Genomic DNA, 14,574 nt, shown 5'->3' with positions numbered 1-14,574 from the left:
TGGTTCAGTCTATTGTTTTAGTTCTTCTAAAAACATATTGATTTTGGTTTAGGTTAAACAATGCATTACTGGTATTATCCTGCTTTTTTTATGCATAAATTGGCATTGGGTCAAAAGTTAAAATCATGTGTTCAGATAACAGTAGTACATAGTTTCAAAAAGTATACAATTACACTTTTAGAGCTTCATGTCCCTTTAATAGATGAAAATTAAATAATTCCTAGGATATCCTTAAATAACACATTAGATTGGAATTGCATGCTCAATCCCATTCATTACATCAACATATGGAGTAGAGAATTCATTAACACCAACATTGTCAAATCAATATATTTTTATATTAAAGGAACACTGATCTAAAATTATTAATGTTGTCATTCAGATAGAGCATGCAATATTAAGCAACATTTAAATATAATACTATAATCATATGTGAAATATTCTATTGCTAAATGTATTTTAAAATCAAGAATGTACGTTTATCTGCAGCTCAATTTTGGTTGACAAACCTGGGTTTTTATTGATGATTGGTGGATACCTTCAACAAACAATATTTATTGAATCCAATATTGCTTATCTGCCTTTAAGATTAAAATGTAGCAACATTAAAATTATAATAGGAGTCAATGTTAAATCATTTGGAACACTTTGAACAGTGAAATCAATGATTGAAATAAAGCATGTCAGTGTCCCTTTAATAAACAATAGATTAATTAATCCTTACATTCTTTGGATTAGACAATATTGATATATAATTCACATATTCACTGTTGGAGTTACTTTATAGATATAAGCATACTCTAACAGCACCATGATTACTGTCATGAGCGCTTCCGTTCATCGCCGTGTCGCCGCGGCTCCCGGAACTCCTCTGTGTCTCTGACGTCATGTTGCTTAGCAACATGACGCTTTCTCTCACACCCCTCTGATGACGGTTACGCTCTGCCCTTTAAATCTCGGCGGGAGATCTGAATCTGGGCCCGTTTGTAGTTTCCCTGGATTGTGAGTACCTTATCAGTTTTGTTCTTCTGTGTACCGACTTCTGCCTGCCTGACCAAGCCTCTTGCCTAATCCCTACTTGCTGATATTTGGACATTGACTTCTGCCTGCCTGACCTTGCCTGTAGCTATTACCCTTTTGCTGATACTTTGATGCCGACTTCTGCTTGCCTGACCCTGTCTTTTGCCAATACCTTTTGCTGATATTTGGATGCCGACTTCTGCCTGCCTGACCTTGCTTTGGCCTTTACCTTTAAACCTATTCTTTGTTAAACAACACCTGCTTAAAAGGGACATTTACTTTTACAAGCTGCAAAAGAGAACTTTGCCTTTCTGTTTGTTATACACCTGCTTAAAAGGGACATTTACTTTTACAAGCTGCAAAAGAGAACTTTGCCTTTCTGTTTGTTATACACCTGCTTAAAAGGGACATTTACTTTTACAAGCTGCAAAAGAGAACTTTGCCTTTCTGTTTGTTATACACCTGCTTAAAAGGGACATTTACTTTTACAAGCTGCAAAAGAGAACTTTGCCTTTCTGTTTGTTATAAACCTGCTTAAAGGGACATTATACTTTTACAAGCTGCAAAAGAGAACTTTTCCTTTGTTTTACTAGCCTGCTAAAGAGGACCTTTTTCAGAAGCTTCAAGTAAGAGCATTTCCTTTTTGTTCTTTGAACTATTTAAAGGGACGTTTTATCCTTTGTGGCTTTCCTGCATTCTGGAACAATATTCATTTTTGTTATCTTCTAATCTGCTTCCTGAGTGGGTCACGTCCTGGATATTTCTCAGTGTGCTAGCGTGTGCTTTCAATTCACGCTAGCAGTTGGGTTACATCCCGGATTGATTCCTGAGCGGCTGACATTACAAACGGGCCATAAAAATGGACCCCACTGAATTATCTATGGCCGTGGCTCACCAGGGACAGCTCTTGGGTTCTCATGCCACTCACTTGCAGTCTCTGGACACTAAACTTGATCAAATTACTGCTCTATTACAAAATTTGGTTGCTACCGCACCTCCCAATCCTAATCCCAATCCAAATCCGATTGAGGCATTACCTCCTCCGATTCCTAACAATCAGTCTCAGGTACAACTAAGTCCCAGGATTCCTCTTCCGGATAAATATGATGGGAATCCTGAAGAATGTAGAGGCTTTTTGAATCAATGCCGTCTTCATTTCCGAAATAGCCCTACTCTCTTTGCTACTGCCTCTTCTAGAATCACGTTTCTTATTTCCTTAATGAAAGGAAAAGCCTTGGCTTGGGTGTCACCTTTGCTAGAAAAGAATGATCCTATACTGTTGGATGTTGATACATTTCTATCTACATTCTCAAACGTATTCGATAAACCTGGAAGGTCATCCGCTGCTGAAGCAACTCTCCTGGATTTACGTCAAGGAAATCAACCAGTCTCTCAATATGCAATTGAGTTCCGCACCCTTGCTTCTGAAACCACTTGGAATCAGGGAGCACTCAGAGCCGCTTTCCGTAAAGGACTTTCTGAGCGTCTCAAGGATGAATTGGTGTATCGTGAACTTCCAGAGTCCTTAGAAGCCTTAATAAATCTCTGTATCAGTCTCGACGCCAGGTTTCGTGAACGCCAACAAGAAAAGGATAGAACACAGAGGACTTCCACTCGAACTCCTTTTCGTTTAGCTCCTCGTTTTTCTAATCCAGTCACTCCAGCCTCTCCTACTACTGATCAGGCTGAACCCATGGAAGTAGGAAGTATAAAATTAACTGAGACTGAACGCTTAAGAAGACGGACTCTTGGCTTATGTCTGTACTGTGGCCTTAAAGGACATTTATTAAGGGATTGTCCTACTAGGCCAGTAAAAGCCAGGGCTTAACTCTAGTCCAGGGAACTGAGTTAAGCCAAAATAGTGGTCATTCCCTATACAAGAAACTCTTTGTTCCAGTAACTCTTCTAATTGGACATAAGAAGATCTATACCCAAGCTCTAATTGATTCTGGTGCTGGAGGTGTGTTCATTGACTCTACATTTGTTTCTACTCATTCTATACCCTTACTAAAGAAGGAGTATTCCATTTCAGTCTCTACGGTCAGTGGAGATCCTTTGGGTTCTGGATACATTCAGTTTTCTACTCAACCCTTAATCCTCACCGTAGGAATACTTCATTCTGAGACAATTTGTTTCGATGTCATTCCCACTCCGCAATTTCCCATTATCTTGGGATTACCCTGGCTCCAGATTCACAATCCCATTTTTTCTTGGACTTTCGGTGAACTCACTTCCTGGGGATCTACCTGCCAGACTAAATGTCTTCAAAAGATTACTAAGTTACCACTCACTATTGCTCTCACAGTTGAAACTCCGGAATCCTTACCTATGCATTACCATGACTTTGTGGATGTCTTCTCCAAAAAAGAAGCGGAACGTCTTCCTCCTCATCGCCCTTTTGATTGTCCCATTGACCTCCTTCCTGGGGCTGCCTATCCTCGAGGCAAGACATATCCACTTTCTAAACCAGAAAACATGGCTCTGGAAGAATATATAAAAGACAATCTGGCTAGAGGATTTATTCGACCCTCCTCTTCCCCTGTAGGGGCTGGTTTCTTTTTTGTGGGAAAAAAGGATGGCGGATTAAGACCCTGTATTGATTATCGTGGATTGAATCAGATTACCATCAAGAACAGTTATCCTCTGCCCCTTATTCCTGAACTTTTTACTTATCTTCAGGGAGCCACCATTTTCACCAAACTCGACCTACGTGGTGCATACAACTTGATCCGTATACGCAAAGGAGATGAGTGGAAGACTGCCTTTAACACTCGATTTGGGCATTATGAATATTTGGTCATGCCCTTCGGGCTATGCAATGCTCCGGCGGTTTTCCAGCATTTTGTAAATGAGATCTTTCGTGATTTTTTGAATATTTTTGTTATCATATATCTGGACGACATCTTAATTTTTTCTCAGAACCACCAAGATCATGTGCACCACGTCAAGAAAGTACTTCAACGTCTAAGAGAATTCCATCTGTTTGCTAAACTGGAGAAATGTTCTTTCCATCAAAAATCCATACCCTTTCTGGGTTATGTAATATCGGCATCTGGATTCGAAATGGACCCTACTAAACTTTCTGCCATTTTGGATTGGCCTAGACCTGATTCTTTGAAGGCTTTACAACGTTTCCTAGGCTTCGCCAATTATTACAGAAAGTTCATCAAGAATTTTGCTACTATTACTTCTCCTCTTACTTCTCTCACAAGAAAAGGACAAAACTGTAAAGTATGGCCGTCTGAGGCTATAGAAGCTTTTGAATCTCTCAAAGAAGCTTTTTCCTCAGCTCCTATCCTTCGTCATCCAAATCCTGAGTTTCAATTTATTCTGGAGGTGGATGCTTCCTCTGTTGCTGCTGGAGCGGTTCTGTCTCAACGAATACCAGAGACTGGAAGGATTCATCCTGTTGCTTTTTTCTCTAAAAAATTCACTCCTTCCGAATTTAACTATGACGTAGGGAATAAAGAGTTGCTTGCCATCAAGATGGCATTGGATGAATGGAGACATTGGCTGGAAGGTACTTCTTTGCCATTTACTATACTTACTGATCATAAGAACCTTCTGTATCTCCAAACAGCCAAACGACTAAATTCCAGGCAAGCACGCTGGTCCTTATTCTTCTCTCGGTTTCATTATAATTTGTCTTACATACCTGGATCAAAAAATATTAAAGCAGACGCACTTTCCAGACAATTTCAAGATACCCCAGTTCCTGAGTCTGGTACCATTCTCCAACCTCATGAAGTCATTGCCCAGTTAACAACTTCTTGGTTACAAGAATTACAGTCCGCTCAAGAGCATCTTCCTTTGTCCTGTAAACCTCCCAATGGTTTACTCTTTGTTCCTGAACGCCTTCGTTCCAAGATTTTATTTTGGGCTCATGATAGTCCCCTTTCTGGACATCCTGGCATCAGTATTACCACTCGAAACCTCAAACAACATGTCTGGTGGCCTACACTCTCTCAAGATGTGAAGGATTACGTCTCAGTATGCACACAATGTGCCATGAACAAAACTCCACGCCAACTTCCTTCAGGATTACTCCAACCATTGCCTATACCTCACCAGCCTTGGACTCATGTATCCATGGACTTTATTACCGATCTTCCCTTGTCCACTGGGAACAATACTATCTGGGTGGTGGTCGACAGGTTCACTAAGACGGCTCATTTTGTACCCTTGCCAGGATTACCATCTGCCAAAAGACTCTCTGAACTTTTTATTCTACATATTGTAAGAATCCATGGATTTCCTCTAGATATTGTTTCAGATAGAGGGGTACAATTCGTTTCTCGATTTTGGAGGTCACTTTGTAAACATTTTGGTACTACTATATCTCTCTCTACTTCTCACCACCCACAATCGAATGGTCAGACTGAAAGAGTAAACCAGTGTCTTGAAACATATCTTAGACATTATGTGGATCATTATCATTCAAACTGGACTTCTTACCTTCCTTTGGCTGAATTGGCCCATAATGCCCGGTACAATTCCTCCCTTCAGACTTCTCCTTTTCATGCAGCTTACGGATATCAGCCTAGGACATTCCCTTTGCATACTTCCTCCACAGTGAATCCTGCTTCTGATCTTACAGCCCGAAGATTAACTCGACATTGGCAGAAGATACATCGTATTCTTTCTGTAACTTCTAGACGTTACAAGTTCTTTTCGGATCTTCGACGGAAAAAGGCTCCCAAATATCGCCCTGGTGATAAAGTTTGGATTTCCTCTCGATTTCTTCGCCTGAAACAACCTTCTAACAAATTGGGACCACGATATGTGGGTCCTTTCCGAATACTGGGTCAGGTATGTTCCACTGCTTATCGGGTAGCTTTACCCAAGTCTCTCAAAGTCCATCCGGTATTTCATGTTTCTCTTTTAAAACCTGTGATGTTTAACAGGTATTCTAAGCCTTTTTCTAAACCTCCACCGTTATTGGTGCATGGACATCCTGAGTTTGAGATCAGCCATATTCTAGATTCCAAATTGCGGGGCAAGAAATTGTATTATCTCATTCATTGGAAGGGTTATCCAGTCACGGAACGTTCTTGGGAACCTGCTCATCAAGTAAATGCTCCTATATTGGTCAAGTCATTCCACAAGACTCATCCTGATAGACCTGGTCCTGTCCCCCGGAGGGGTCCTTGAGGAGGGGGTGCTGTCATGAGCGCTTCCGTTCATCGCCGTGTCGCCGCAGCTCCCGGAACTCCTCTGTGTCTCTGACGTCATGTTGCTTAGCAACATGACGCTTTCTCTCACACCCCTCTGATGACGGTTACGCTCTGCCCTTTAAATCTCGGCGGGAGATCTGAATCTGGGCCCGTTTGTTGTTTCCCTGGATTGTGAGTACCTTATCAGTTTTGTTCTTCTGTGTACCGACTTCTGCCTGCCTGACCAAGCCTCTTGCCTAATCCCTACTTGCTGATATTTGGACATTGACTTCTGCCTGCCTGACCTTGCCTGTAGCTATTACCCTTTTGCTGATACTTTGATGCAGACTTCTGCTTGCCTGACCCTGTCTTTTGCCAATACCTTTTGCTGATATTTGGATGCCGACTTCTGCCTGCCTGACCTTGCTTTGGCCTTTACCTTTAAACCTATTCTTTGTTAAACAACACCTGCTTAAAAGGGACATTTACTTTTACAAGCTGCAAAAGAGAACTTTGCCTTTCTGTTTGTTATACACCTGCTTAAAAGGGACATTTACTTTTACAAGCTGCAAAAGAGAACTTTGCCTTTCTGTTTGTTATACACCTGCTTAAAAGGGGCATTTACTTTTACAAGCTGCAAAAGAGAACTTTGCCTTTCTGTTTGTTATACACCTGCTTAAAAGGGACATTTACTTTTACAAGCTGCAAAAGAGAACTTTGCCTTTCTGTTTGTTATAAACCTGCTTAAAGGGACATTATACTTTTACAAGCTGCAAAAGAGAACTTTTCCTTTGTTTTACTAGCCTGCTAAAGAGGACCTTTTTCAGAAGCTTCAAGTAAGAGCATTTCCTTTTTGTTCTTTGAACTATTTAAAGGGACGTTTTATCCTTTGTGGCTTTCCTGCATTCTGGAACAATATTCATTTTTGTTATCTTCTAATCTGCTTCCTGAGTGGGTCACGTCCTGGATATTTCTCAGTGTGCTAGCGTGTGCTTTCAATTCACGCTAGCAGTTGGGTTACATCCCGGATTGATTCCTGAGCGGCTGACAATTACATATTTGTACTAATCAATTTGGTTTGGTATTGTGATCAATATGTGTTGTGTCCTAAACATGATTACTGTACATTGCACAAATGGCTCGATGTGCCACATGTCTTTGTTTATATTTGTCAACAGCTGTTATTCAAAATGTGGTTTGTGTGTATTCTTTTAAGAACATTGCTCAATGGGTATATTTAGATATGCAATAGCATCGTATGAGATGAGTTTGATGTCTAATATAGTCAGAAATTAAACATATGTTCAATACATCATTTTTTACAGAATCCCCTTGATTCAATCAAGCATTTTTTTATAATGACTGCTCTATTCTTCACATTTTAAAGTTGATTATTCGTATAAATCGATACAGATGTGATTTAGTGATATCCCAAATGTGTTCACTAATATATATCTATATCATTCATAGAGAGAGTTGGTGTGGGGAGCCCAGAGGAATCCAGCACCGACGCAGAGATGCCCTTGCAGTCTTCTGGTAAGTCCATTGACTCATTTATATGTCATTGAAGGTGTATTGTTAATCAATATTATGAACATGATTCTGATGAAGCATAATATTTGAAACAAACATATAATTTACTCCTCTGATTATATATTCATTTTATTTGAATATTGAAAGATTAATAATTAAAACTTTCTTAGTCTACACCTTTGTTATTCAGAAGATGTATAGCATATGTTTGTTTCCATTTTCATTTTTGACAACAATCATCAAGTGATACACACATGAGAAATCTTAAATGTTCTATGTACTATGCTTTTATGATTTAAAAATTAATACAAACAATAAATTGAAAATCTGAATCATTGAGAATAACAAATCTAATGTCATTTGTATGCTCCATCAAAATGATGTAAATCATAACTTTGGGTGTGTATATCTTTAATGCAACATTGATGTGTGTCTTTGAGCAACAGTAACATATGTTATAATATCTGATCTTAACGTGTACACAACATAATATGTTTTACAGAGATTGATTTAACATGTGGGACGGAGGAGGAAGAGACTCCCTTGAAGTCTGATGGTATGTGAAATATATCTAACATGTTTCCAACATGTTGCTTTATTGGAAATCATTTTATTGAAGACATTCAAAGTCTACAGCTTTTGCACTTTAAAAAGGAATATTATTTGTCTGTTCAAATACACTACTGCCCCCTTTATATATCAGGCATCATGAAGATATGCTTGGATTTGTTTAAATATTTGGATTTGAAATTCATGCCATCATGATGTCACATGCATATTCTAGGCCAAACCACAATAATAATTTTATAATTGTACAGACAGTCATTGCTATTCATCTGAGTGCCTATATGCATACCATATCCTCATGTCATCATTGTTTAGAAATTCAAACACACTTCTAAGTATATTGCAAACATAATCAAGTTGAAATGCATTGATTTGATTTCATTATGTATGAGATGTTAATATATTTATTATATTTATTTCAGATGGATCCTCCGCTTCTGGTCATCATTGTTCCTCCCCTGCCCAGTCCCCTGGCCAGCCCCCTGCCCAGCCCCCTGCCCAGTCCCCTGCCCAGCCCCCTGCCCAGTCCCCTGCCCAGCCCCCTGCCCAGCCCCCTGCACCTCCCGGCCCTTCCCATTTGTCCTGTTCTATACCTCCAAAAAAACGCCCCTTCATCCCCCTTCGCCGCTCTCCCCGTCTTTTGGCCCGTACAGCTACCCCAGCTGCCCTGCCCCCAACTCACCACTCCCCAGCTGTACGGGCTACCCCAGAGCAGCAGCCCATCCCTCCCCAACCCAATCCCATCCCTCCACAACCCAATCCCATCCCTCCCCCATGTCTCAACCTTCATTGTCCTGGGTGTCGGATTGTCCTTCCCAGGCACAGCTGTAAGTATCATTCAAAATCAACATTATAAGATACTTAAAGGTACACTGAATGAAATATTTTCAATTGTGATTCAAATAGAGCATGCAATGTTAATCCAATTTATAATTTACTACTCATCAATTATTATTAATTCTCTTGCTATCTTTATTGAAACAAAGAAATGCCTCTATTTTTTTTATTCCAATAAAATATGGACATCTTTCTTTATTGTTGGATGAATGTATCCATCAATCAGCAGGGACAACCAAAGTTGATAACCAAAAATGGCCTGCCCTATAAACTTACATTCTTGCATTTAAAATATAGCTAGAGAATTCTAACATTTAAAGAATATGAGTAATTTGTTATTTTTTTTTAATGTCATGCTCTATCTGAATCAGTAACTAAAATATTTAGGTTTACTGTCCCTTTAATTTGATATCACTACATATACCAATCACCACTATTTGGATCCAACAATGTATGTACAAATGTTCATACATTATCTCTTGTATAACCCAGTGGGAATGTAATTTCTTCTGGTTGCTATGTTTACACAGCTTGTCCTTAACGCCAAAATGTTTAAGGATAGGTGTGCCTACCACAGTATAACAAAAATCTTTAAATTGCTAATTTAAGTACAATGTAAATCCTTTAACAAGATTTTAGACACTCAAGTTGTAAAAGTGGATCATCAAAAACCAATTAAAGGGGACAACATGTTGGATTAAAATGTCCATTTAATGGTTTAGGTCTGTCTGAAGAACATATTTCATGTGTAAATAATCAATGTCAACAAATTAATTTAAAGAATGATTTGTCTTTATGATGACAATGTATCTTTGCTTTTTATTTTGTCTGTTGTGTAATTATCATTAATATTTGTTTTTTTCTTTATTTTAGGCTGTGACTCAACATGGCAAAAAGACAAAAGGGTTAACTGCGCAAAAAAGGAAACTATTAAACCTGTGGTGATAAACAGGAAACTCCCAACCTCAATTGATAAAGTGATTTGAAAAAAATATTTATGGACTCTGGAAGGAGACCATAAAATTCAAAACACAGGCGCTAAAGCAGCTTAAAATAGAAAATATATAAAAAGTGGTTTGTGAGCATATAGCGCAATCTATATATGCAAATAATGACACCCAGTGCGGATTGAATCAACAAAAGAAGTGTGAACAATAGAAATATATAAAATATATATATTTAATTACATAAGTGAAAAAATAGAATAAAATGATTTGCACACATAAAAGCGCTGATCAGGCGCAATATTGAAGTGTAGTATACATATTAGCAACAATATAATACAAAAAATGAAACAATGTGAAAAGTTTAATCAATTTCCAGTTGAGATTCGATGTGATGATTTTTTCAATTAGCCCAGATTTTGAAGGAGGATTTAGATCTTCAATGAGAGCTGGAACGAGATGAGGAAGACCAATAAAACGACAGAAAAGGCAACAAAATATGGTTTTCACTTCTACTTACACCGGAGATCGGTGGTTGAATCCTATATGTTCCTTTCAGTAGCGTAAGGCTCCAAACCGCAGTGGGCAGCGAAAATCAATCCAGCAGAAAATATGCAAACACCTTTGCACAGGTAACTGGAAAACTGCACCTACGGAGGCCGGAGAGAGACAAGAACAGAACAGAACAGAGTAACGCATTTCAACCCGTAAGCAGGGTCTTTTTCAAGCTCCCAACATATAGATAAGTGTGTTTTATATAGCCGATACAATTAGGCTATTGGTTAATTTGCGTCAGTGGGCGTATGTATTCCAAGATATTTTACCAGCCGTAGTGTTTGTGTATCACAGTTCACTCGATGCTCTAACATATACTGTATCGTACCAAAAAACAACTACATGTGTACATATATGCCTCTATTTAAGATGCACAACTCTGGTTGTATCCAATCCGCACGGAGGTCTCTCTGACCATATATAAAAAACAACAAGCTCGATGCAAAAAACTACTTATGAAAATCAGCTCCAAATACAAAATGTAATTTATGCAGAAAATCAACATGGCTCACGCTCGAAGGTCTAGCACGCATAGAGCAGGCCGTGTTGAGGAACGCAGCTGTCCTGAGAGGGATGGCCGACACCATGCAGGCCCAGCTACAGGTTCTGCATATGACTCTACGTCAGATGAGGCGGTGGAACTCAATGCTTGAATCTGTAGCTGGACAGGCACAGGACGATGAAGGGGATGACCAGTAAGTGGAGGATCTGGAGATGCTCCAAGGGCGCTGATAAGAATCCTCCGTCCACATGTTGATGTTTGGTTTTATGGTTGCCATTTGGCCTTTTTTTCTGTTTATTGTTGTGCCTGTTGCACTCTTTTACCTTGTCAGATGTCTCCAATGGGGCTATGCTGGCCCTTGGCAACTCTCTTCATGGACTGTGATGCACTCTGTTACCTTGTCATATGTCTCCAATGGGGCTATGCTGGCCCTTGGCAACTCTCTTCATGGACTGTGATGCACTCTGTTACCTTGTCATATGGCTCCAATGGGGCTATGCTGGCCCTTGGCAACTCTCTTCATGGACTGTGATGCACTCTGTTACCTTGTCATATGGCTCCAATGGGGCTATGCTGGTCCTTGGCAACTCTCTTCATGGACTGTGATGCACTCTGTTACCTTGTCAGATGTCTCCAATGGGGCTATGCTGGCCCTTGGCAACTCTCTTCATGGACTGTGATGCACTCTGTTACCTTGTCATATGGCTCCAATGGGGCTATGCTGGCCCTTGGCAACTCTCTTCATGGACTGTGATGCACTCTGTTACCTTGCCATATGTCTCCAATGGGGCTATGCTGGCCCTTGGCAACTCTCTTCATGGACTGTGATGCACTCTGTTACCTTGTCAGATGTCTCCAATGGGGCTATGCTGGCCCTTGGCAACTCTCTTCATGGACTGTGATGCACTCTGTTACCTTGTCATATGGCTCAAATGGGGCTATGCTGGCCCTTGGCAACTCTCTTCATGGACTGTGATGCACTCTGTTACCTTGTCAGATGTCTCCAATGGGGCTATGCTGGCCCTTGGCAACTCTCTTCATGGACTGTGATGCACTCTGTTACCTTGTCATATGTCTCCAATGGGGCTATGCTGGCCCTTGGCAACTATCTTCATGGACTGTGATGCACTCTGTTACCTTGTCATATGGCTCCAATTTTCCTGATCTTTACCAGATTATTTATAAACGTTGTTGATGTTTTCTGACATACTAATAAAAGACATGTCATTGCACGATTCTTTGTCCTCCTTATTCATGTCATTGATTGAAATCTCTAGTTTATCTTGTTGATCCTTAAAGGGACCTACCAAAAATAATGGTGTTTCCTGAATCATATATGTAATACAATTGTAAATGACTTTAAGATTAACATCTCCAATGTAATTTTAATTTTTGTCTTTATATATTTTTCTAAAAGCTTTATCATTGCATGATTATGATTAGCATAGTAATTCTTTTATATATGTATATATAGATTGTTATATATGTATCTTTCAAATTTCACATCCATGTGTGTATTTATAAACTCTGCATCAATTGATGCACCTTTAACAAATGATCTGAGGATTGATCCAATGATATAATCCCTGTAACGTGTTAATTTTATTGAAATAGTATTGTCTCTGTGTATCCTCTTTTTAAAAATAAAAATCATGTCCCTTTAAGTGATGGTGAGCACAATTGTTAATGAATGGATTTCCATTTCTAAAGTGTTTTTGTCCTTTTTACATGAACAAGGACATATAGTATTAATAAACAATCTTATTGTAATGTTGACAGCACATGTATTTCATTTTCAATTCTATCTTATTGTAAAAGTGTAACCAAATCAATCTCTGTGTGTAATGCGCATATTTAAGATGAGGAATATGTTTTTCCAAATATTGTTAAAAAAATTCTCCTCCCATATATGGCTATAGGTAGGCTGACCATATTTCAACTTGAATAAATGACACGTTTGATCAATACATGTGTCATTATTGTTATTCCAAAACAATCTAAACATATCTTAAAACATCAATGGCATATGTATTTCTCATGTGTATCTTTTAAATGTTAAAGATATACACCATAGCTATAGTTAAAGGGACAGTCAAGTCCGAAAAGATGATTCATGATTTCGTGACATACCTAGATAGCAATCTAGACACATACTTGTTACTAAAATATAAATACGTTTCTTAGTGATATGCCAAGCTGTCAACTGAGTCCTTGTATTGGCTGAGTCCTTACGTGATCAAGAATGTGCCTTTTATTGGATTGCGTTCTTACGTGATCAAGAATGTGCCTTTTATTGGATTGCGTTCTTACGTGATCAAGGAATCGCCATGTTAATTAAGACGTCACATGCAAAGGTAAAAAAACGTCTGATTGTATTAGGTAGTCCCGCAATATTTGTTTGTGCACGTTAAACACGTTTGTGAATGAAGCCAAGTTTAAAAACATGTCGAATATGGATTGTTTGCATCATGTTAGATTGTTGACCCATAGCTGATAAAGACCACCACATTCTCTTTTGCTGGATGTCTGGTTGAATAAACGAACGAAAGCAAAATGTTTTCATGCATAAGATATTTCGAGGCAAGTGCAAATCTCTATAGTCCATGTTGTTTAATATGTTTGTCAACAATATGTTCCTTTTTATGCAAAATGACTGTTGTGTTTAATGTTAAAGATATCTAATTCATAAATATGCGCTATTGTGTTAGAATAAAGTAATCAATATGCATTTATCTTTATCATATGCTAAATATATGATGCCGACTTCTTCTAAATGTAATTTTGTCGTATATTTTATTAAAGGTTCATTAGACACTCACATTATAAATCAAAATATTTTATTTTGTCTCTAGTTAGATAGTCCATTGTTTAACAAATACACGTCTCATTTTGCTTCTGTTCAAATAAAATGTAAGTAATTTCAGACTCCTCGCCAAGCCTCTAAGTTTCATGTGAGTACCATCTCCAGCTTTCTCCTGTTTGTGTAAAGGGTCTTTTCATATGTTAATGATGGGGTATTGTCTTGTTTTACGTTTGTAATGGGGGTTCATCTATATTTTCAATAGAGCTAACCCGATTTTCTTTGAAAGTGTTTAAAGCTTTGTAATATTGATATCAGTATATGTTAATCTTGTTGTTTCTAGTAGTGTCTATTACATACAGTTCTGTTAAAAATATAGTATACTGTCCCTTTAATGCAAATGTTTATTTTTGTATCATGTATGAGTTCCACATTGGTTAATCTCCAAATATATTATTGTTAGCATATTTTCACCCCCCACTCCTAAAAGGACTTTAAACCATATTCATTGTTAAAACAAATGTCTTTATAAAAATAAATTAACACAATAATGTCTCTTTAAGAAAATAGACTTTATTTAACAAGTCAATATAAATCTGTTTTCAATATTTATTGTTTGAACAAGTACATGTAGATATACCAACAATCTGCAAATATATGTTA

Source organism: Bombina bombina, chromosome 4 (assembly GCF_027579735.1).
Source record: "Bombina bombina isolate aBomBom1 chromosome 4, aBomBom1.pri, whole genome shotgun sequence".
Lineage (NCBI taxonomy): Eukaryota > Metazoa > Chordata > Amphibia > Anura > Bombinatoridae > Bombina > Bombina bombina.
This window is presented reverse-complemented; position numbering follows the sequence as displayed.